The 26,933-nt window shown below is 36.3% G+C and overlaps 1 pseudogene; it reads right to left on the reverse strand.

The window, feature by feature from the left end:
* Positions 1-21,792: 21,792 nt before the first annotated feature.
* On the reverse strand, positions 21,793-22,723 carry LOC149253385 (F-box protein At1g67340 pseudogene; annotated as a pseudogene).
* Between the last annotated feature and the right edge of the window lie 4,210 nt (positions 22,724-26,933).

Below are 26,933 nucleotides of genomic sequence, written 5' to 3' on the forward strand. Positions count from 1 at the left end.
TGCGACTAATGGTGTTGGGGATAAAGGAATCTTCCTTGATGCACGCCCCCCAGTAAAATACTTGTGAGTAGCCTAATGTGAAGGTTGACCCCATGGCATCGTGATCTTCAAGATGAAGGTATCCCAACACCTTCCAGCCCAAGTCACGATGGGAGTGCTAGCGGGTGAAATCAGGGACATTGTCCCACCCCTCCCATGAAGTTACATCTATTTGTACAACCCAATCACCCATGTGTGAGTCATTCGTCCAAGCAACTAACTTGTGCCTGCAAACACTATCATGTCATTAGAAGTCACAACAAAAATTTTAAATTGGACTTGAAAAAATTATTGAGGCAGTAGTATGTAATTCAAACCAAACCAGAGGTTGTTGACTCATCACATGCAAGTGCATCTGGGTGGTCTCCTGCCACACTCAATGATCATCAGTAATATTTGATTCATAATATTAGTCACCAATATAATTTTGTATGCTAAATCATCATCATGACATAATCACCAACATATTTGTAACTAAGAGCAAGAACTAATGTAAATAGACACATAATGAATCCATCATACGATTAGACATAATCATAAAACATGTCCATCACAATTATTATCATCATAACATCAAACTGGAAAAATAATTGTTATCACATCCACTCATAGTAAGAGTCAAATATCTAAATCCTCAACCTAAGGTCCTCAAAGAATAATGTATCAAGGATAATGTCATATCAGGGTCAGACAACTAGAGTGGGCACTACAAGAAGTACTTAAGGGTTTTCTTAGGGCCTTGTAACTTGGAATATTTTTTTACCCTTAATCTCCCACACACAAACACATGCAAAGGAGATACATTTTTAGGGGCAATTAAGAGTTATTTGTAAACATAAGGTGTAAAGGAGGCCCCTCGAAATGACATTGTTATTCATTCATTAATTATGGTTTATAAGTATATGATTACATAGTCTTCATGTTTGTAAGTGGTAAAGGACGTTGCCCCTTTAAAGTGGCATAGTTGGTCATTCACTTTCTCTCATTCTTAGCCACAACATTACTATTTCTTTTTTTTCTTTCTATTTAGATACTTTGAATCATAACATTTGGTATACGAAATGATGATACTTTACTTGAGCTTTTTCAAATGAGTTATTGTAACATTTTCATTATACTTATTATTATTATTATAATTAATTAATTAATTATGTTATCATTATATTGCAATAATATAGAATATTGTATTGGTGTGGGACCTGTGGGATTAAAAATAAGATAAGGTGTTTTTTAGTGGTTAAACCTGGTTTAAAGCATAGGTTCTACCAAAAAGCTCAAATTTGGAGTTTGAAAGGTTTGATTGAAGTAATAGCAATGTGATCAGAAGAGGACATATAAGGGTTATCTCCAAATTTTACATGTAGTATGTGCTATAGGGGTAGAGTGACAAGATGTACAAGTTTGATCTCTTGAAATCATTAAAGTAAATTTGAGGTTTAAAATGAGCCTAATAAAGAAAACTACTATTGATGAGTTAGGAATTTAAAAGCCATTAGAATTTGAAGAAATTGGATCAACGATAATCGTCAACTTGGATTTATAATAGTTAAATATGATCATGTGCCATATTTCTATTTGAGAATAGTTAACTATATGTAAACCTTACATTGATTAGAAGTTTGATAAAATCATATGGAGAAATGGAAAACTTTCTTGCAATACTAAATGTGGATTAGATTTATAAAAATTATAATAGAGTCACTTTGAAATGCGATAAACAATATATATATATATATATATATATATATATGATTTTATGTATCGATGTTTCGAACCAACCTCTGTGGTTCATCATCAGGATTAGATATGTGAAAAAAGTCAGAGGTTTATGGGTAATAAATAGAGGATAGGGTAGGGATGGTAATGTAAAGAGCCGACAGGTTTGATAAAGCTATAAATCAGATTTAGTTTAATTAATTAATTCCATTATTAAGTTTTTTTATGACTTCGGAAGACATCACCACACAAAATGCAGATCGTAGAAGCCTCAAATAAATATATATATATATATATATATATATATATATATATATATATATATATATATATATATATATATATCAAGTTGTTTGAGATTGACTTCATGCTTGACTCGTGGCTTGAGAAACTGCGACCCAGGGGCATTTAAGTCGTCAAAATCACTCAGGAATCACATCCAGCCTGGGCCACACCATCCCTTAGCATGACTAGATTTTTTTCCCATGAATTTTTGAACCAGTGATCTTCACATCACAAAGTGACTTAACAGGACACCCCATCATTGTCTATTCTAATTTAAAATGTTAAAATTAAATTAAATGATATTTAAATTCAAAACATTTTAAATGATAAAGAAATTAAAAACAAAATCACTTATAATAAAATTTAGTAAAAAAATAAAATAATTTTTAATTAAATAAAAAAACAAATAAATAAGAGAAAAATTTTATTACTAAAAATTAATAATAATAAAATATTATATTTGATTTTAAAGAATAAACCATATAATGTAGAAAAGTACATATTCATGATTGAAAACAACATTACAAATCATAGGATTATATAATGATGTATTCTATAATACAATAATATTGTAATATTGTATAGTATATATCTTTAATTGTAAGAATTTGTAATATATTTAAAAATTTATTAATTTTGAATAAAAGAATTATTTTCAAGGAGAAAGAATGGCGGGCTCGGCTAGGTTCTCCCTGCGTTCCAATGTTTCCCTGGACGGCGCAGCTCGGGCAAGTCTCATCCCTTTCGTGCTTGGATTCCCTGGCTCCAGTTTCGATGTGGCTCTGTTCACTACTCTGGATCCGCTCAGCTCAGAGGCAACATAAGTCATTTCCAGCGGAAGAGCAGATTTTGGTATCCACGATTTATTTCAGGTTTGCTTAACAAGTGAAGGTGCTTCCCAAGAACCCCACAGGACCATTTTTGACGGCACGAATGGATACGCCTTCTGGTTACAGGGGGAACAACAGCTGCTTGAGATATCGCTTTTAAAGTCTGTGGATACCCTACGCTCTCTCCCAAACCGCTTATGGGCGGGGAGATGGGTCATAGAACATGTATGTTTTCCTCTGGAACAATCCACGTCCCTGCGGTATGCTAGGATGTGCGGATTGGAGGAAAAAAATTCTCCGGGAAACCTTAGTCTCAAAAAATATGCAAAATGCCGAAGCAGGGAGGATGCGCGGCAAGTGTTTGACGAAAGGCAATACAGAGATTTGGTCTCACGGAGGACCCTGATCTCAAGCCACACGCAGAATGGTTTTTCTGAAGAGGCTTTGAGAAACCTTCGCGGGTTGCAATGTTCAGCCACCGTCTGCGCTCAGCTAGGCCCTGAAAAAGATGGCGCGGCGAAGGGAAAAAAGAATCAGACACAGATTGGGCTCTCAGCAAGCAGTGCATGCACCAGATTCCTCTCATCCCAGATCTGCAGAGGAAAGCAGAAAACGGATCAAGCAGCATTCCAGATCCTGATCAGGCTCATCTCTGGCAAAACTCTGCTACAGTGGGTGAGCTCGTCGGATCTTGTGCTGGACCTCAAACATGCTCTGGATCTCAAGCTGGGTATACCCTTTGCAGCTCAACGACTTCTCCACGAAGGTAAACAACTCGAGGATCATCTCCCCCTGTCTTTTTACAGTATTAAGAGAAATGCATCCATTATTTTTACCCTACGTCTGAGAGGGGGAGTTGCAGGACAGTCATCCTCAGCTAAGTCGTTTTCTTACAAAGACGCTGTCCATGCTCAGATGCCTAAGAAAACAGCTCCACCAGCTCAGGCTCCCAAGCCCTTTCTGGTGGACAAACTGGAGGAAACCCCCTCCATCGAAATCATGCACCCAACGCTGGATGAGCTAACCCAAAATCTTGCAGATCACGCCATCATTTGTAGGTTCAATGGGCTATGGCCACGCACAGCAGACCTCTACCAATGGCTTCACTCTAACTGGACCAACGATTGCCAGGTGCTGTTATGCTCAAAGGGCTTCTTCATCGTAGTGTTTGCTCTTGATGTGGATTACCAAAAAGCTTTAACTGCAGGCCCATGGTTCTGGGGCTCAGCAGGTTTATTCCTCACCCCCTGGTTCCCAGATTTCGATCCCGCTACAGCAATCATCACCAAGCTCCCTATCTGGGTCAGACTTCCAAATCTTCCGGCACACCTATGGCATTTTGTTGTATTCCAAGGGATCGGCAATTCTCTAGGACGCTTTCTAGACACAGACGTCTCTAGAGGGGAAAAGGGCCTATACACCTTTGCCAGAATCTGTGCAGAAATAGATATAAGCAAAGGTCTCCCTGACCAGATCAATCTCAAAATCGGAGACTTCCATTGGACTCAGAACTTGGATTACGAGAACACAGCCTTTCGCTACCGAAACTGCCATCTCACAGGGCACCTTCAGAGTTCTTGTCCCACGATGGCGGCCCAAAAGAAGAAAGTAAAGCCTAAGCAGAAATCCAAAAGCTGGAAGCCTCATGATCCTCCCCCCATGGATGACTTTGATTTCAGCTCGGATGAAGAGGAAGAGGAAGTGGAAGGAATGGAAGCGAAGCCAGCTCAGGATCCGCCTTCGACTGATCCTAAGGATTTATCCGTCCCATCAATCTCACAGAAAAGAATTCATGAATCCTCCACCTCGGATTCAGACAAGGAGCCTTCCCCGACAGCTCAGCTCAGTTTGCAAATCATGCCGGTTCATCAGTCTCCCCCTGATTGGGTCAAAGTTGGGAAAAAGAAAGGGAAAAAATGCCGAATAGTTGATTCTACACATGTTGGGTAGAATCCTCTGTTTTGTTCTCGCTCTTCTGTTCTTCTTGTTTCTCCCTTGCTCAGTTCAGCTCTCTTCTCTTCTTCGTTTAGGGGCCGAGGTGGATAGCATATCCTTACCGGCAGCCTGTGTTCTTGCCTCTCTTGGATGTAACTTCTTATTGTACAATATTTCCTCTTAACAGAATTAGTTTTTACAGAGAAAAAAAAAAAAATTGTAAGAATTTGTAATTTCATTTTAAACAATATATTTGTTTTTATAGTTAAAATGTAGGAAATTTTTAAAATAAGAGTGTTTATCTTCATCCCTCGCAAATACAAGATTTTCAATTTGTTACTGAAGAAAGACTTTCCTAAGCTTTGGATAGAAAGTCTCATTGCATCTATCTTTAAAAGTGGGGATAAAATCATTCTCTCTAACTATAGTATCATTATGATTAGCTCCATTTTAGCTAAGTTGCATGGAATTATTTTGGAAAAAAAAATTCACCTATGGCTGGAAAGCCATGATAAGAAAGCTAAAGGCCAACATGGTTTTAGGGGATATCATTCAACTATGGGACACCTTGTTACTCTTAGGATCATTGCAGAGGATTTCCATAATAATAAAATTGATCTCCTTTGTTGTTTCATTGACTTCAAAAAATATTTTGGCACCATTCCTAGGACAAGCCTGTGAAAGAGATAAAGTTTCCTCTTCAATTGAGGGTTGTTGTGAAAAAGGTTGTATTGGAACATCATGGCCAAGTTTAGGACTACTGAGGGTTGGGCAAAAGAAATTAATTACAATATTAGAGTCGAGCAAAGGTTTCCCATGTCCTCTACTATTTTTGGCATATACATTGATAAGTTAGAAGAGTGTTTGGAAGAATTAGGTTGTGTTGGCCCCTCTCACTAGTATTATCATTACTCTTCTTCATTATACTAATGGTATTATTCTTTTGGTGATGAGTCCTTACAATCTTTGAAAGAAACTAATAATCCTAAGAGATTTATGTTCCAAGATGGGTATGATTGTTAATACTAAAAAAACAAAAATCACGATAATTAAATAAGGAACTATCACATACAATGCTTTCATATATGACAATAACAACTTGGAGGTAGTTCCTTCATACACATATCTTGGAATTAATATCCATCATATGCTTTTCAAGTGGAATTATAACATTGAGAAAAAGATAATGGAGTTGAAAATAATTGAAATTCAGTAGATCTTTGGATATGAGATCAAAAATAAACTCCTCTTTGAGACTCTCATCGAACTGTTAGTTGATATGGATGCGAGGTTTTGGAATGTAGTATATCTGGAGAGTCACAGAGGAAGATAGAATGGATCCAAAATCAATTATAGCCTACAATTTCAAGATTTAAAAGAAATACACTCTTATCTTTTCCTCCTCATCAAAGCAAGTCTTTCCCCATTGCAAACATGACTATGACAAGGTATCTTATGTATAAGAAGAGGTTAAATAGCATGGAATATAAGAGATTTCTTAGAATTACTTCCAACTCCGTCAAGAGCCACCTTTGCCTCAAGAAATGCTAGACTTGGATAGATTGTTGGGAGATAAAGGAGGAGATCATTTTATAGAATAAGGATAATATTAAAAATATTATTACATCAAAAACTAAGGATAAATTTTGAGGTGATTTTTGGAAATACCGAAAGGGAGGGCGGGGGGGGGGTCCGGGGGATGCAGGGTGGGGTGAATCAATATTTATTTCAATTATTATATTATTATAGTTAAGGTTTTAGTCATAAAGTAAACCAGAGCACAAGATATAGAACAAAAATAATTGTATTGATGAATATAGTGAGGACCCCAATCCTCTAACAACAAGTTACAAGCTCCAACTTGTACAAAACAATATCTTACTCTTTCAAGGCAAAAATTAGTTCAAACATAAAAGTGCTCGGAAACATGCGAAACTTGAATGAACGTGTTCCTCTCATCAAAAATATCCCAACGCAACTCCTTTCATTCAAAACGGAGCTTGTATGAAGAAGTTAGAGCCCGCTGATCATTTCACTAAACAGGGACAATTTTGAAAAAAAACAATTGACTTGGCATCCGTACAACCCAGTGAGCAAGGAGAATATTCCTCAAAATATTCCCTGGAATATACTTCTATAGGTGGGTGGATCATATGTTGACAAGTGGCATCCTGTTGTTGGCCAATTGTGGTTGAATTGGACCAATGGGAAGGCGACATGTGGCACGCCCGGACACTGCCACATGTCCCTCCTGTAGGTCAAATGGTTGAATGAGTGGTATATCAAAATTTTGTTGGAGGCACCAAGGTTCAAACCCATGACCTCCCCTCCCCTAGTCATGCACCTTACCACTCTACCACACCATTAGTTTTTAATCTTATCATTGTCCGCGCATATTTAAGTTTTAAAATTGTTAAGGTTGGTGGTTAGGAGAGCCAGCACGCGGGCCAACCCTACCCATGTGAAAACCACTCAACGTAATGGTCACAGTTAAAGTTACACCCGGCGGACAGCTAACTGTTAATGTTTAATGCACCATGTGAACACGCCCACAGAAACCACCATGTGTTAAGGTTACGTCTAGCCCTAATTGTGCAATTATGGCGCTAAACACAGATTAGTAGATAATTAAACCCGTTTTTCATTTAATTAATCTAGAGTTAATTCGGCAGATTTTTTTTAGCGATGCCACCAATTTTGGGTCTGCCTCCACATTTAGCGGCCCTAACTAGAGTTTCTCTAGATTTGGAGGAGATGTTTTAGGGAAAACTAGAGAAAGCCATAGATCAGTCAGTTTTCGACCAAATTTGGAAAATGAATAGTCATTCCTAGATGATTTCGACCTTCTGAACACAATGGAACAAGTTTCAGAGGCAATGGGGCACTTCTATATGTGATTTTTCCACATTGAAGTTTTATGAAGCTGAAGACCACTAGGGAGGAGGTCAAGCCCAGAATAGTTGTGGTCCATTTGCAAAGTTTGAATAGTCATCTTAAGGGTTTTGGGATGCTCTAAGTCCATTGAAGCAGATTTTAGGAGCTGTAGAGCATTGTAAACTGTACTTTTTTCTATTTTGAGCAAATACAGAGGCCCAAGTCATGGAGACTAGACTAAGGAGATGTAGCCCAGGAGGGGTGAACTCCTTTATCAAAACATTGTGTTGAATGTTTTTATTGATGGTTTTTTGTTCATTTGCTTACTGATGTTCAGTACTTACTTTCATGTATGATCATGATTCAAACATAAAACTTGAGATAACATTTACATGTTTCCAATCACAAACAACATAAGAGAACCCTACACACAAAGCAATAGACAAGCATGTGTTTTTAAATCTGTAAATGAAATTAGCACATCGAAGCTAACATTCAGCTACAAATCAAGTTGGTATCGGACCAAAGGTTTATTTGCTTGATTGCTTGAGATTTGTGCAAGGAGAATTAACAGTGTGCAAGTTTATGTGATGGCAGTTTCAACAAGTGATGTCTCTAATCTCTATTCCTTAGCAAGATTCTTTGATGAAGAGATGTTGCAAGAGTTTTTCATCATGAGAGATATGGTGCAAGATATGATTGAAGATAGGAAGGAGAAAACTATACTTCAATAGTAGTTGATGGTCGTGAAGGACGAGAAGCAAGAGCTTCATAAAAAGATGCATGATATGGAGATTTTACTCTATGATGCCAAGGAAACCCTAGCCAAGTATGTGCATGAACATGAGGTATGAAATTCAATTTTACCTTCAATTCCCTCTCAAAATGAATGTTTTGGTTCTTTTTAAAGACACACTAGAGGAATATGGTCCAAATTATTGATGAATATGGGCTATGAAGGTAGAGGGTTAGAAAAACATGCACAAGGCATAGTTGAGCCAATTGTTGTTGAGGAAAAGCCTAGGTATTTGGGTCTTGGTTATGGACAACATGATGGAGAATGCTCCAAAGCCAAGGAGGCACATGAAAGTGTTTCAAGAGGGAATTTCATTACATGTTCATACCCTCAAGCTTGTGAAGTTTGTGTTCATGAGGAATGCAAAAGTTGCATTCCCACTTTGCAAGAAGATGCTCATAAGCATGCAACTAGTGGAAAGGGAAAACAAGAGGATGTTGAAAGCTCTAAGGTCCTTGAAACCATTGTTGGTATTCTGAAGAGAGCCACTACCTCATCAAATTCACCTCCTCAATAAGGCGACAAAGGTGAATGTGAAAGGTATAAATATTCCTTTAATCAAGTTTATTTTGATTATGATAAACATGATAAATCCTCACACAATATTGGGAGAGAAAATACATGTACTTTTTGTGGTTTGAATAACCATAATGTTTCAAGATGTTGGAAGAAAATGGCCACATATAAGAAACTTTCAAAGCAAAAGCGACAAAAAACCAGAGGTCCATTGGATAATGGAAACCATGTTGCAAAGAAGATGCAATTGTTTTGCACTCATTGCCATAAGCAAGGTCATCTCATAGACAAATGTTGGACTTTGTATCCAACAACTCATCCACGAAATTTGAAGAAGGTGGAGAGAGACTTTGGAAAAGATGGAAAAGAGGATTCCATAATTGATGTGGGTCAATATGATTCACAAGATGATGTGCAGCTGCAAGAATTGCCATTGAAATGGTTTGGTAAGAGGTGGATTGATTTCTTATCCAAATAAGGCTTGCATTTCTTTTGTTGATAGATGCAATTCTTTGCCTTAAAAATGTATTTCTTTGCATTATGAATGCATTACTTTTCTGTTGACAATATGTTGCAACTTGTACGATGCAAGATGTTGAAAGTGGAGTTCTATTGGACTCACTTTAATGCAGCAAAGAAGGCAATTTGTGGTTACAAGTTTGAATGTGAATGCATTTCTTTTGAAAGCATTCTTGATGTTGCATATTTTCGCCATGAAGGTGTGTGAAAGTTGACTATGTTACTGACTTCATTTGCCAAATTTGTCAGTTCATCTATTTATGTACCCACACGTGTTTTTGGGCTTATTGTACTTGTGTTTGTACTTGAGGAAGAGTTGAAGAATTGTACACATGCATGAGAGTTTGTGTGTGTGTGAACAGTGGAATTGTTGCTAGTTTCCATATGTTTGGATACTTGCATGAATGTCGACTTGTGTCAATTGTTGTCACATGTATGTCATATCGACTTGGAAGAGTTGATTTTATCTTCAAAGATGAAAGGGAGATGTTGACGGATTATTGCATGAGATAAGAAAGTCTTGTTTTTTATGCAAAGAATCGTCAAGTTTTTGTACATGCTTATGTTTGGCTTTCAAGTCAATTCAGTTGCTTGAAGATGATGTTTTGTCAACATTGTGTTAGTCGATGAATTGTACACCAAGATGCAAGAGTACATGGCGATGTTACATGATGTGTCAATTGTTGCTTTGAAGGAGAAAAAGAAGAGGTCGTCAATTTTCATTTCTTGCATAATGTGTTTTTCCATTTAATGGTTGTACTTATGAAAAGATGTAGCGGGACTGGGAAGGTTCATTCTTGAGAAAGATGCTCGTGCTTAACATTCATTCTCAAATCATGACATGAGCATCATGTCAATACTGGAGGACAATAGAGGTAAGAAGCGAAAGTGGACAAGATGCCAAAAATTTGCAGCCATTGTAGACTATTGTATGTATTGAACTGGGAAGGCTATCAGATTGTATCAGTTTTCCAAGCACCGAGGGATCTATGTGGTACAACAAAGGTATTTTGCAGCCATCAAGTGTCCAACAAGTGTTGTATTGGGTCAGCAGCAATAGGAGAATAGTGGTTGAGGGACACGGCCATTTGCAATGCAAGGCATGTCAGCTTACCCAAGTGGTTGTCATGGAGAACTTTCAAGTAGAATCAGTTGATAGAACTTGGGAAGGAGAAGAGTATTCAACTCTCATCAGATAACCAGCTTTTGTGGGTCCAAAATCCCGTCAATGGGAAGGAGTGATCGGAATCTGTATTAGGGGAAAAAATTAGCTCAAAAATCAAAGTGCTCGGAATCATGTGAAACCTGAATGACCATGTCTATCTCATCAAAACGATCCCAACGCAACTCGTTTCATTCAAAACAGAGCTCGTATGAGGAAGTTAGAGCCCACTGACCGTTTCACTAAACAGGCAAAATTTTGAAAAAAAAAAGTTGACTAGGCATCCGTATAGCCCAGCCAACAAGGAGAATATTTCTTGGAATATTCCCTAGAATATTCCTTAGAATATTCTATAGAATATTCCCTAGAATATTCCATAAAATATTCCCTGGAATATTCCCTTGACCATTTGACCTATGGGAGGAACACGTGGCAGTCTTCGGGCTTGCCATGTGTCGCCTTCCCATTGGTCCAACTCAACCACAATTGCCCAGTAACATATGTTGAATCATATGTTGACAAGTGGCATCTTGTTATTGGGCAATTGTGGTTGAGTTGGACCAATGGGAAGGCAACACATGGCAAGTCTAGAGACTGCCATGTGTCCCTCCCATAGGTCAAATGGTCAAATGAGCGGTATATCAAATTTTTGTTGGAGGCACCGAGGTTTGATGCTGCCACATCCCCTCCACTAGTCATGTGCCTTACCACTCTACCACACCATTAGTTCTTAACCTTATCGTTGTCCGCGCATATTTAAGTTTTAAAATTGTTAAGGTTGGCGGTTAGGAGGGCCAACCCTCCCCATGTGAACACCACTCAACGTAACGGTCACAGTTAACGTTACATCCGGCGGACAACTAACCGTTAATTTTTAATGCACCATGTGAACACGCCCACAAAAACCTCCAGGTGTTAAGGTTATGGTTAGCCCTAACTGCATAGTTATGGCGCTAAACACAGATTAGCAGATAATTAAACCTACTTTTCATTTAATTAATATGGAGTTAATTCGGCAGATTTTTTTAGCGGTGCCACCAATTTCAGGGCTGCATCCACATTTAGTGGTGCCACCAATTTTGGGCCTGCCTCAACATTTAGTGGTCCCACCATTTAGTGTTGCCACCAATTTGGGGCCTACCTCCACATTTAATGGCCCTAACTGGAGTTTCTCCAAATTTGAAGGAGATGTTTAGGGAAAACTGGAGAAAGCCATAAATCAGTCAGTTTTCGACCAATTTTGGAAAATGAATAGTCATTCCTAGATTATTTTGACCTTCTGGCCACAATGGAACATGCTTCAGAGGCAATGGGGCACTTATGTATGTTATTTTTCCACATTGAAGTTTTATGAAGCCTAGGGCCACTAGGGAGGAGGTCAAGCCCAGAACAGTTGTGGTCCATTTGCAGAGTTTGAATAGTAATATTAGGGGTTTTGGGATGCCTTGAGTCCATTGAAGCATATTTTAGGAGTTGTAGAGAATTGTAAACTATAGTTTTTTCCATTTTAAGCAAATACAGAGGCCCAAGCTATGGAGACTCGACCAAGGAGATGTAGCCCACGAGGGGTGAACTCCTTTATCAAAACATTGTGTTGAGTGTTTTTCTTAATGGTTTGTTGTTCATTTTCTTACTGATGTTCAGTACTTACTTTCATTTTATTATGCTCATGATTCAAACATAAAACTTGACATAAAATTTACATGTTTCCAATCACAAACAACATAAGAGAACCCTGCATGTGAAGCAATAGACAGGCATGTGTTTTTAAATCTCTAAATGAAATTAGCACAAAAGAACTAACATTCAGCTATAGATCATCTAACAACAAGTTACAAGCTCCAACTTGTACAAAAAAATATCTTACTCTTTCAAGGATCCAACCTTGAACAAATCTAAGCACAAACTTGGTCAAAAATTAGGAGCCCAATGCTCTCAACAAACCCAAGAACCAACTTGGTCAAAATGAGGACTCCAATCCTCCAAGGCTCCAACCTTTCCCAATAGACTTCAAAAATGTCTGCAAGATGTCTTCAAAATAAGTTTCAAATATACTTCAAAAAGAGGTCTAAAAAACCTATTCTGAGGATGATTAAAGTATGTTATGATAAGGTCTCCAAAGTCTGATCCAACAAAGGTTTTAAGTCTACCTCAACAAAGCTTCAGGTTTTCTTCAACAAGGCTTCTATGGTTGCTCCAAACAAAGCTCTTCAAAATACTTCTATGAAATGATCCAAAAATGATTGTCCTTAGTTCAATTTAGGTCTGCTACAAGTGGCCTTGAGAGTGCTTTCGTGGGTCCTCCAATGGGTGCTTTGATCTTTCTCCAAATAGACCCCTTCCAATCTTCAAACTGATCTGAACTAGAGCAACAAATATCAAAAGTTGAACTAAGGCCTTTAGGCTAAATCTTAGATATCTGATTTTCATAGAAATTCCCTAATCACAAGTCCAATTTCTAAGCTCCAGAAATACTAAAAATTAGGGCAAGTTTTCTGCTTCAAGAGACTAAAGGATCCACTCCAGGTAAGGTTTAGAAGTATTCTAATAAAGGGTTGAAGATACTACTTTGAAAATAATTCTCCAAAGGCTGAAAGTTTTGGGCCAAATGAGGGCCTAGGTCTGAACCAAAAAGGGATGAAAATCACAGTCTTTAGACTGGGCTAAAAATTACAGTCTTAAGAGGGACAAAAATTATAGTCACAGGAGGGTCGAAAATTGTAGTCATAAGGGGCTGAAAATTGGAATCACAAGGTCATTTTTTTCTGTTTCCTTAGGTTCAAACTTCACAATTTTTTTGGGATTGAAATATGGTCCAAAATTGCCCAAGATTCACCAAAAAATTAACCTTAAAACCATGAAACCAGAAGCCAAATTCAAGTATTTCTTCTTCACTTTTGTCTTTAGGTTCATGAGATATGAACCTTAATATTTCCCCAGACTCGATATTTTCTTCTCGTATTCTTTCTTAGATGAGTGATATTCAAAATGGAGGAGAACTTATGCCAATTTATAGTTGATGGAACCAACAATTGAACAAACATTTCTTTTGGGGAGGGGCTGACTTGGTATTGATGTAAGCCGACTAGACAATGACAAAAATTGTCATTTTTCAGCTTGTAAATTGAATTTATTTTCGTCAGAAAGATTTAGGAGGCAACTAAATTCTCAATGGAAATGAATTAAAGTCCTATTTAATCCTATGTCAATTTATTCCTCAGCTGGAGTCCCTTTGACATTTATGGCAATTAATTTCTCCAATAATCTCCCCCTTTGTTATTGATGGAAATAATCTCCTCATTGTGTTACTCCCCTTGTCATTATGCTACTCCCCCTGGCATATTTCTACTCCCCTTATCATGATGCTTCCCCCTTGCCATATTCTCCCCCTTTGACATCAATAGCAAAGGGATGCTCTATTGATATGCAAGAGAGATGACCCCCATCATTTGACAAATATGTTTAGATGCTTCTCGAGGTAGGGTTTGGTGAAGATATCTACAATTTGTTCCTTAGTGTTGACATACTCAATTTTGATGTTCTACTCTACAACCTGTTCTTGGAGAAAGTAGTACTTGATTGGGATATGTTTTGTATTTGAATGCATGACTGGATTCTTTGAGAGGTTGATTGCATTGGTATTGTCACAGTAGATGGTGATAGGTTGATTTGTTACTATATTTACATCTTTTAGGTCTTCCTTCATCCATAGGATTTGTGTATAACAAGCTGTTGTTGTTATGTACTCAACTTCAATTGTGGAGAGAGATATAGATGTCTGTTTCTTCCTTAACCAAGATATAAGACGATCACCTAAAAAAATGCTTTCCCACTGTACTCTTTCAATCATCAACACTTCCTACCCAATATGCATTAGTATATGATATCAAGGTAATAATTTTGTTCTTAGGGTACTATATTCCAAAATCAAGAGTTCCTTTCAGGTATATGAGTATTCTCTTTACAACTAGCATATGAGATTCCTTAGGAGTTGTTTGGAATCTTTCCACCATTACTGCTACCTACATGATATCTGGTTTTGAAGTTATTAGATATAAAATACCTCCAATCATTGATCTATATAGAGGAATATCCACCATAGGAGATTCATCATCCCTACTTACTTTGCAACCTGTAATCACAGGTGTGCTCACAATAACACATTCTTCCATCTCAAATCACTTAAGCATATCATATTTTTCTTGTGATATGAACATATCTGCTTTGGTTTGAGTTACTTGAAGTCCAAGAAAGTAAGAAAACTCACCCATCATCGACATTTCAAATTCTTCTGGCATGTCTTGGGAAAATTTGTGATTCGTTTCATCATTGTTGCTCCCAAAAATTAGATCATCCACATATACTAGTGTGATTAGTAGATTTTATTTGTCCATATTCATGAAAATATTGTTCCTTGCAACTCCTTTCTTGAATCCTTGTTGTTGAGGATAGTGATCAAGTCTAGCATACCAGGCTTTTGGAGCTTGCCTTAATCCATATAGGGCATTCTTTAATTTGCATACATAGTCTTTGTTTTCAGCCAAGTCAAACCCTTTTTATTGTTCCATGTATACTTCTTTTAGAACTCCATTTAGAAACCCCAACTTCACATCCATTTGATAGAATTTAAAACCTTTTGAACAAGCAAATTCTAAAAACATTCTTTTAGCCTCTAGTTTAGAAATAGGAGTGAAAGTCACTTCAAATTAAATTCCTTCAATTTCCCTTGCACACCAATCTTTCCTTATTTCAGATGATTTGTTCATATTTATTCATTTTGTTCTTATACACACAATTGGTTCCTATGAAATTCTTATCCTTTGGATGATGTACTAGCTCCCGTGTTCCATTCTTTTCAATTTGGTTCATCTCTTCTTCCATTGTCTTTATCCAATGAGGATCCTTACTTGCTTGAGTGAAATTTTCTGGTTCTATTGTGGAGAGAAAGGAAATATATCTTTCTTTGAGTTTGTATTCCTCCAGCCACATCTCCAATGATTTGATCTTCTGGATGATGTTTTTGTTCAAACTTTCCTTTAATGGTGTTTGAGATGGTTCCTACTTTTGATTTTATGGCTCCTTGTCTTCATTTGCGCCACTTTCTTCTGAATCTGCGAGGATAGGGTCTTCTTCATTGGTTTGAACTACTTATTTTTTCGAAGTAACTTCATTTGTATTTACATCAATGCTTTCGACTATTTTCCACTACCGATTTTTGTAGCATTTGTAAGCCTTGTTTCTTAAAGTGTATCCAAGGAAAATTCCCTTGTCAACATGTGAATCAAATTTACCTAGTGAATCATCATTAATATTCATAAATCATTTTCTTCCAAATATTCTGAAGTGTTTTACATAGGCATGCCTTCCTTTCCATAGTTCATATGGAGTTTTAACATTGTTTATATGGATTTGTGCTCTGTTCATGATGTAGACTACTGCTCCAACTACTTTGCTCTAAAATTTTGTCTGTAAATGAACTTCCAACAATGTTGTTCTCGATATTTCTTATACATATATTTTCTCTCTTTCCACTACTCCATTTTGTTGTGGAGTCCTAGCAACAAAGAGTTCCCTTTTGATTCCAATTTTTTCATACAATTCATTGAATCCTCTTGAGGTAAATTCCCCACCTCTATATGCTCTTAAGAATTTGATCTTCAACTCACTTTCATTTTCAATTGTTGCTTTGACAGTTTTAAGATAATCTAGTGCTTATGACTTATATCTTATGAAAAAGACCCACATCATTCTCGTATAATCATCTATGAATAAAACAAATTACCTTTCTCCTAGTAGAGTTAGAGTTTTTGTTAGACCGCACAAGTCTGCATGAATGATTTCTAGAGGCTTTTATGTCGAACATTCCTTTAATTTGAAGTTGGTCCTAGTTTAATTTCCATGTTGGCATAACACACAAATAACATATGTTGGCTTTGAGACTTTAGGATGTCTCTTACTGGTTGAGTTTTGCTAATATTCACCAAGTTAAGGTGTCTCAAACGCTTTTTCCATAGTCAAATTTCATTTGCTTGACTCATGTGACATCTTTCTTGTTGAATTTCATTGAGAATGTATACATTATATGTTGTTCTTACTCCTTTTCCTACTATTTTTCTTGAAGACGATCTCCTTATCTCACATTCCTTGGAACGAAAGATGAGATCATGTCCCTAATCACATATTTGGCTGACACTTAGAAGATTATGCTTGAGTCCTTCAACATATAGTGCATTTTGTGCTTTTTCCTTGCCATTGATGAGACTCATTGTGCCTTTACTAACAATTTTAGCAGATCCATTATTTCCAAAGCTCACATTTTCATCCTTTTCTTTGTTGATTGAGATGATCTTTTTCTGGTCACCTGTCATGTGCCTAGAATCTACAAACCATTGATTTTCCTTTTTTTGGGCACATAAATCTAGACTCGAATTCTCATAGGTAGACTCACCAATTTTCTTTCTTCAAACTTTCTCTCTTTGCTCTAAAGGACAATTTTGTGCTATATGTCCGGAATTATTTCATTTGTAACATTTTAGGTTATACTTTGAAAGATGGGAGAATGAGTTATAAGTCATAATATATATATATATATATATATATATATATATATATATATATATATATATATATATATATAACACTCACTTTGTGTGTGTGTTAAAATTTAATGGAGTTGTAATTTATTTTGTTGGTCCAATATGATTAACAAATTATAAATGTGAAATACAATAATTTTCTTATAAATATGATTGCTAAATTGGTAAATGCATATTAAATTTATAAATGTTAATATTTATAATTTATTGGTATTCTATATGTCAAATCTTGTTAGTGCTATTGGATTTAAAGGGTTTAGTTTTTAAGGTGGTCAAGGTTCAAAACTCATGGTAATCAGGAGGAGACACAAAAAAAAGGCAACCATGTTAAGGGTTGGTGCAACCTAAGTTAAAAGCGATCCTTATATGATTCTAGATCATAGACTAGTCCAATAAATCACAAACACCTTAACAAAAAAATTATTTGTAATCTATATAAACCCACAAATCACAAATACCTTTGCACAAAAAAAAATTTAAAAATATTTATAATTTATATAATTTAATAATATTTATATATGAAATTCAATATTTTAAAGTGGAAGTTTATAAAAAAAAATTAATAAATATTAATATAAATTAGAAATTAAACATTTTGATGTAAAAGTATATAAAAATAATAATGATTTACACGTGTGAGAAATTTAACCATTTTATTTTTATTTTATATAATTAAATTTATTTTCTATATGTATTATATATTTAATAAATATGAAATATGGATATATTATAGAAAGTTTATACTTTCAATATAAACATTATATAAAATGATAATAATAATGATTAGATTTCCAAGTTTTTTTTGGTATGGTGGTCAAGGTTTTTGTGATAGTTGAAAGGAGATACAAATTCTAGCCATGTCAAGAATACTTAGCTTAAGCAAAGTACAATATTTTGGTAATTTTAATAATTTTAATATTTTTAAATCATAAATCATTAAACAACAGAATAGTCCAACAAGCCCAAACATACTAGAAAAATAATTATTAATAATTATTTCTTTTATTTTATATTTACAACATCATTATAATTATAATTATATTACTTAATAATAAAATTAATTTTCTAAATTATAAATTTATTATTAAATATATATAAAAAGGTGTATATTTCGTATTCAATTATAAATTATTCTAAATAAAATAAAGTATAAATTTTATTTTTTAATATTCAATATTTATTTTGTATGCATGACAATCTAATTTCCATTTTTGTTATTTTAATTCCATCTTTTCAATCTTACATTAACTTAACTAGTTTGACAATTATCATTAATAATATAATATAAATTAATTTAGTGTGACCTGGCATTTTTTAATATAATGTGGAATGTGGATTTATTATTTTAATAATTTCCTCAATATGCTCATTTTAAACTTTAAATTTGCTTTTATAAGATAAAAAAATAATGGATTTTGGTAATTCCACCCACACTTTCTCTTGAAATTTGAAAATTATAAAACATTAGCGGGAAACTGAAGATGACAAATTATAGTACATCTCATTTTATTTTTTAACCGGAAAATATTAAAATTGGCAAAGTTACAACTAATATAAGGGTCCACTAATAGAGTAGGTTTATAAGGTGTGTAAACTTAAAAATATTATTTTTTGTTTGGAAGCTTAGTGTATGGTGCTTGAAAAGGGGTTAAAAGAGGAATAAGAGGAGAATATATAGGTATTTATCTCGATACGATTTGAGGATAAGTACTTGAATTATAACCATTATCATGGGAAAAAATAAAAATGTATTCGAAGGAGACACAAAAATGTAAGAAGTTGTTGTGAAAGAATATGCTAATCTTGGAATTTTTCATTAATTATGAAAACTAGTTATTAAGTAATGTAATTCGGAAGGAAGAGTTATTCATATAGAAACATCTAAGTGTCGAGGGAAATGTTTATTTGAATGGGTGAGGCATGTGGAGTTCTTAGGTCACGCGCCATTATATTTTTCTTCTTTTAGATAGGGAGGAATCAGTGACTCATTAAGATTACCCAAGAAAGAATTAGATTCAAATTCAACTTTCTAGGTCACATTATTATTATTATTATTAGAGATTGGTCTATTATTTTTAATTGTTCCCTTTGCACTCCACCAATGTCCTCCCCCCCAATCCCCCACACACAAACACATTTGAAGGAAACCCTTCGATTACTTTCCTATGATTTATAGATGGTAAATGAGGTAAACTGTCAGCCCTGATTATAGTTCCTACCCCAAGGGGATCAAGAGAGTTGAACTTATGACCTTTTTAACTTTGCGAGAGAGAAAATATCTCTCATTTCTAGCTTATGACCACTTGAGCTAATCCTTAGGGCTTCCCCACCAAATTCCCCCCTCCAAATATAAAGAAAAATTGAACAACACTCCTACTTGGAGAGGATAAACTCTTTTACACCTTATATTTACAGTAACTCTTGATGATCTCTAAAATAAGCATCTCTTTGATGGGTGCATATTATTGTTGAAGGCTCCATAAATAATTGGTATCAAGATTTCTTTTGCAGATTATTTTTCAGGTTAGGGTTGTTTGTTGATCTATATTTCACATGGAAAGAGAATTAATCTAATTATATTCTATTTCATGGCCATTTTTGTTTCTCTTGGAAATGAATCCTAAAAAGTATTGTGATGAAAGTTTTTGAGAAACAATATATTTTGAACAGTTATGAAGCTTAAAGAATATTGTGATCATTTTTTTTAGAAATATCTAATTTTACACATTTTAATATAACATAGCTTAGATTTCTTAATATACTGCTTCAATGCAGTGCACTAAGATCTCCATAGTGCTTAATTTTTGTTACAAGTTTAAAGTAAAAAATAAAAATGAGACGATATTATTGAAAACTCAGTTATATGTGAAAATACAATTAGACCTTCCATTTATGCAAATCCTTTTTCATCTTATCGTTCCTTTTTATACTCAGTGAAAAATTAATTTAATGTAATTCTCCATGCAAGAGTGTGAAGCACATTTTGTGGAAAAGAAGCTTGACGAAACTATAACTTGTAAACCTTGGAAAAAGAAGCTAGATGCAACTGTAATTTGTAAGTCTTATTTAAAAATTTGAGTAGATATTGTGCATAGATTATGAGACAGAGTTTTACCTTATATATTTTACTCATGTTAAGTTTTAAGAGGTTCAATTTCTTTGCTGGAATGTTAGGGATATTGAGTATAAAAATTGTAGAATTTTCAAGTTTATTTTATTGATGGATATGATTTTTGTTGAAATTGTGTCTTATCCCAAATTAAATAATGATGGTTGCAAGTATTTTAATTATTTGTCTAGCTTTGTATATATCATGACAGTTTAGAATAGAAATAGAAAAAAACACTGAGGTTTTGTGACATAGGTTTTACCAATGTAGTAGTTTACGTATGTGCTATGGAAATATGTATATAAAGTGGTTTAAAATAGAAATTGTTGGACACCTAATCCTCTAAGGGTTCATGTGGACGCTGAACAGCCAAAGGGAGTCCAAGGGACCACTTGGAATATGAAACCAAGGGTCACTCCTATGTATTATAAATATGTATAATTGTGAATAAGAAAAGCAATCTAAAGTTTATCTTTCATGTTGTCTTCGCCATGTATGTATTTAACATGGTATCGGAGCCAACCCATTTTTAGCTTCCTTCCTGCCCTGGTAACTCCTTCTTGCCTTTGTTCTGCATTTTTGCAGACTGACACCTCTGTCATATTCCTGCAAAATCTCATGCATTGTTTTTGAATGCATTGGTCGAGACTGCATGTCATATTCCTACTATTGAAAGGGTTGCATTGCTGCATTAAGGCATTACTTTGCTACCTGGTGCGTAGAAGAATGAATCGATGTGAAGATCGGAGCGAGGTGTTGTGTTGAATGGTTCAAGTTCAATGGTGTTTGGCATGTGGTAAGTTTGTTATAAGAGCCTGAGAAGTTTGTTGATAAATTTTAAGAGCGTATATGCTGGAGTTAAGTCTGTTTTAAGAGTATGATTGTGTCTGTGTATTGCATCGATGCTCGTTTCCTGCACATTCGAGCCCCCACTTATTCCCACAACTTATCACCACTTACGACCTCTCTGTCTGACGTTATCAGCAATCAATCCAACATATAACTTGGCTCAGGCCCTTCGTTGCACAGTCAGCCTCCCTTTGTGCACTGTCTGTCTCGGCCCCTCAAATATCCCTCAGCTCCCTCGGCTCTGTGGCTCCCATACGCTGCTCCTGCGGCTTCCATACGCATAACATCACCATATGCTCCCTCTGCGGCTCCCATACATTGAATGTGTTAATACCTACATTGAATGCGTTAATACCTACACATATGGAGGTTCTAGCGAGATGTGAACTCAGGCTATTGGATTCAGAGTCCAATGGATTGCAGGCATTGTTGACTGGATGAATCTTGAAAGACTATCAAGGTTTTATACAACCATTTGTGACCATACATGAAATTGTCTACAGTGCAAACCTATCTTGAGCATGAGGCAGACGAGAATGAAGTGGGCATAACACCGGAGCTGCTTGTTAGCCAAGCCAAGATCCTGGTCGCTCTCTTTGAAATACTCGTGGCTCAAGATTGCCTCGTAGAAGATATAAGACTCTGACAGATAACTCGCCTCGCTTGTCCTCTGGTAAGCAAAGCGTGTAGTTTCTGGGATCGAAACTAATTTCATTGAGCAACGTTTTGCAGCTAAAATCACTAAGGGATGAGCAGTCATCTCTTTCAATGAGCCTTTGAACAGAGTACTGGTCACTAACAGAAGCATGGCCCTGCAACAAAGAACCACCCAACTTATTTAGCAGAGACTGACTTTGCAGTTCTAGATGGGCATAAGCTCCATTGCATATTATGCGAGACTGTCGCTTGGCATCAACAGAAACCTGCATAGATGGTTCTCTAACAACCTCAACCTCTCTTGCATTAGCTTCTAGAAGGTATTTCCTTCCCTCTGCAACATTCTTCTTCACTCCATAGCCATCCTGCAAGCAATGGCCAAGTTCTCGCATCGCATCTACCTGGCCAAGAGCTGCTGCTTTCGCACATAGAACTACTCCTGCTTTCAAATCTTTATCCTTTCTTGATCCTCCACTACGATTGAACTATATAACAGCCAAAGAATGGAGAGCAAATGGATGCGATGCAATTGCAGCCTCTGCCATCAAGGCCACACCTGAAACCCTGTTCCTGAGGCAATAGAAGTGAATCATGCCAAGTGTGTAACAGGCCTCCCGATTTCCTGCGTCTGCGCATCTTTTCAAAAATCTATGAGCATCATCTGACCATTTTGAAGCTTTTTACTAAAAGAGCCATCATGGAAGCATGGGCAAGCACCTGAGGAAGCGTTACAGTTGCACAGAACCTTTTGCACGTAAGCATCGTGCTGACAAGATCAGCAGGAGAGTTTGCCGAAGAGCTGAGAGCTATTATTCTCTTGGTCGAATGTTGTGTGTACATTGGTCTAGGATCATTCAGGAAGATTGTGCATTGATTAAACACTTGTTAGAACGCTGGTTAGGGCGTTATCTCTACAGTTAGAACATTGTTATGTCAATTACAACTCTATTTCCATGCGTAATTTATGGTATGAGCATTGAACGGTGATGCTTCTATGTACGTTGAACATTGAATTGCGTTAAAACTAGTTGAAGGCCATGAGCAGTGGTTGGAGCCTTGAAGTCGATGCATGTTATAAAGGAGATAAAGGAATGCAACTGAAATTGGTCTGACCTATCGTAAATAAGTTTTGAGTAAGGTGAAGTGCTGGTATTGTTTGTGCGTAACTATACTGTATTATTTATGCACAATTTTTGTAAATCGTTGAATTAATTGTGGAAGCCACTGAATCAATTTTGGAAATTGTGTGTTTGGCTTATGTGTTGCATTGAACCTCTATGTTGAATGAACTTGGTCATTATCGTGAGGCAGTATAGCAAGCTCAAGCATCCAAGTTTTTTGAATCTCCTTTTTGTTGAGTTTGAGTTGTTGATAAAATGGCTAAAATTACCACTTTATTAGAGTTATTGAGAACTCTAATCATGTCTACTACTGAAAGCACACTTAAAGTCAGCAAAGACACTCTCACAGATATTCAAACCTCTCTACAAAATGCACAAGAACAAATTGATTTTTTGCAGCTTGAATCTCAACTGCAGCAGGAAGAATTACAGCAGTGGAGTCATCATTCTGAACCCGTTTCTGTTCAGAACATTGAAACAGACTCCCATAAGCAACAAATTGATCAGATCATTGAGCCCCTCTCAGGAGCAGTTGTACATGCAAAAGCAGAAATTCAGCCTGCACTTCCCAAGTTGGTCATCAGACCTTGGGAAGAGCTTGTCCACAACAAGCACAGAACAGGTCTTGGATATGATAAGGAGGTGTCCTTTCATATTCTAGATTACTCAAAGCCCATCCAGTTTTAGAGCACGGGATTTCTTCATGACAGTTCACCTTTAGTTGTTTCAGATTCTGTTCCTTTTCCACAGTAGCAACAACAAAATAATAAATGCCAACATTGTGACCAAGTTGGCCATGTGAAAGATCACTGTTTTGATCTTCATCCATGTAAGCATTGTCATAAAACCAGTCACTCTTCAAATCGATGCTTCAAAAACAAGCCTCTTGCAAGAACAAATATTCATCTTGGATGGATCGCTTCTTGGCAATGGGCATCAACAGCCAAGAAGATATTTCAGTCATATGTCAGAATTTGTTCTAGAGTATTGAACAATCTTGCAGTTGAGTTTTCTCCATCATCTCACCTTGTATCTGATGGGGGGGAAGTGATGGTCATCTACAAGCTTCAAAGCCACATCAAGTAAGCCTGAGCCACAACCTGCCATACCAGATTCATAGTTGTAGCCAAAGACAAAGATGCCCCTAAGCATGCCTTCAATTGGTGATGCCTCTTCAAAGAATTGAGGACACATCCTCTAGCAGAAGACTCCATCTGCTTGCCAGTTTTGGAAGAGTTTCGAGAATTGCATTAAGAATTCCAGAGTTGGTGGCAATCCTTAAACCATCACAGGTTGAGACCTCCCTTTCATGGTTGAAGGTTTCCCTCTTCAAAACATCAGGAGCACTTCCTCTAGCAAAAGGCCTCAGCTTCTTGTTAGACCTGGAAGAGTTTTGGGAACTACAATAAGCATTCCAATGTTGGTGGTCATCCTTAAACCACCTCCCTTGATACCAACATTTCAGAGATCACATTCAGCCTAGTGTTGCCATGCATTTTTTCATGTTTTGTATTACAACTCTCTTCTTGGACTCATACATAACCCTTCAGATTAAGGGGGGTAATGTTGGACACCTAATCCTCTAAGGGTTGGTGTGGAAGTTGAACAACCAAAGGGAGTCCAAAGGACCACTTGGAATATGAAACCAAGGGTCACCCCTATGTATTATAAATATGTATCATTGTGAATAAGAAAAGTAATCTGATGTTTATCTTTCATGTTGCCTCCTCCATGTATGTTTTTAACAGAAATAATCATTTAGACTTCATGACACGAGTTTTACTATAGTTACAAACATGAGTGATGCATTTTTCTTTCCTATTCCACTAGGAATGTTATAGATGTAATATTTTCAATGGAGGACTAGGAAGAAAGATAATGATATTTAGCTTGTACCCTGAAATCATGCTTCATCAAAATTTCATCCATGCTTTTCATAACCAGTTATTGGTTGATTCAAACAAAATACTTAGAAATACTTCTCCCTATCTGCAACTCTTTATTTGCATGTAGACAAAAGTAGGTGCTTTCATGTGGAGATGAGATGTACTTATATGTAAATATTTTTACTCAACCCAAAAAAAAAAAAAAAACAAAGTTTCATTTCAAAGTTCTATTGAAATGCATAGAGCTTTCATTTAAGCAATGAAGCTAACCTTTTTATCTATAAACTACTGTGAATATTCCATTTAGAAATTCATCACAACAAATCTACTAAAATGTATTAGAAAAGCTGAAATCTACACTTTGTGGGTTTAGATTTATAGATTCGTTAATTATTGTTTATTACATATGCATGCAAATTATAACTATGCAAAAAATAGAGAGAAATTAAATAAAACTCATGAACCACAAATTAACACAAGATATAACCTAGGAAAACATTTTAGGAGAAAATCCAACTAGAAGGTGAGGATATTATGCTCTCTTTCTCTGAATGGAAATGGATGTAAGTACAAAGAAGTGAGTCTTAACGCTCATGGGATGTTACAATGTACAAATCCTCTATGTTTTCTCTCTCCCTATCTAGTGTAGGCTACTATGCTCTGTTGGACAATTGGCATTATTTGATGGATAGTAACAATAAGTGTGTTGGAAATATTGATGTCAATCAGAATATCATGGATGTTGGTGGCAAAAAATGTGCTGACATTGATGTTAACCAGGTTAGCATTCGTGTCCACTAGGCTAGTTTTGATGACAACTGGGCTAGCACTGATGTGATTGGTGTGTCAAGCTCAGGGAGAGTCCCATGGTTGCTACAATCTCTTGTAGAGAATCATCATAGTAGAAAACTTATTGGAGAAGCCATAATATGATGACTATGATGGTTAGGAATCCCATGCTTTGAAGGCATTTATTCCACCAAGAGATCAACTCAGATTCTCATGGAAGTGGCACAGTTGGATAATGCTTGGAAAGATATTTCCAATGGTATGCTAAAGTTTGTAAATGGCCTCTTGGATCAAAATTTATTAACAGTCAAAGTTAGGATCTCCAAAGTCAGAGTTGCAATGCGAAAAGTATCTAAGAGACTCTTTATTGGCATGTTAGTTTGTCGGTTTTTCCAACTATAAAGGAGCTCATTAGCAGAAATTGCTCATAAGCCCGAAAGCTTAGAAGGTTGAAAGCCTGGAAGCCTGAAAGCCCTAAAGCATGTAACTTAATTTATAAGTGATAAGGGATAGTCTCGAGCCAGGGTAGTGGGAACAATTCCCGGAAGCTCAGAAGCTCAAAACCTTATTTAAAAGTGACATGGGATAGACCCGAGTCAGGGTAGCGGGAACAATGTTCGGAAGCCCAGAATCTTGGAAGCCCGGAATCTATTTTAATTGAGAGTTGGGCATTTCCATTCGAAAGCCTAGAAGCCTGAAAATCTAGAAGCTAAGAAACTCGAAAGTCCAGAAGAATTTGTAATTTAGTGTCAGGCATTGCAATAGGGTCGACAGGTGGAGATCAAAGTGGTGTAGCAGAGACTAACAAGTGGAACTATTTAAATAACATAGGCTCATGGATTGGGCCAAGCTCGGAACCTCCATTAATTCCTTAAAGGAAGAGGAGCATGCATTGTAAGTGGAGCATAAAGTGGGTCAGACCGAAAGCCCGCAACCACGTAAAATATTAAGGATTATTATTAAAAAGAGACCAAGGCATTCAGGCTCCAACTCGATAAGGCATTCCTAGTGGGGCTGATAGACGAATGTCTTCATTACAATAATCTGACAAGTGGAAAGTGGGCTAGCTAGGGTGCAAAGTTATTGGATCTCATTAGACTGGGAGGACCTCAACTTACAATGCAGTCTGCTAAGAGGAGTAAGGGGGAAAAGTAGAGTGTTGGTACATGGGTCCGTTATGGTAATAAAACCAAGGGAGAAGAAGGAAAATGTGTGGTGTTTAAGCCCTTGGGGCTATATCTCAAATAGGCCCAG

Source organism: Pinus tabuliformis, chromosome 7 (assembly GCF_031772625.1).
Source record: "Pinus tabuliformis cultivar Carrire ecotype Pingquan chromosome 7, CPIR1, whole genome shotgun sequence".
NCBI classification, from domain to species: domain Eukaryota; kingdom Viridiplantae; phylum Streptophyta; class Pinopsida; order Pinales; family Pinaceae; genus Pinus; species Pinus tabuliformis.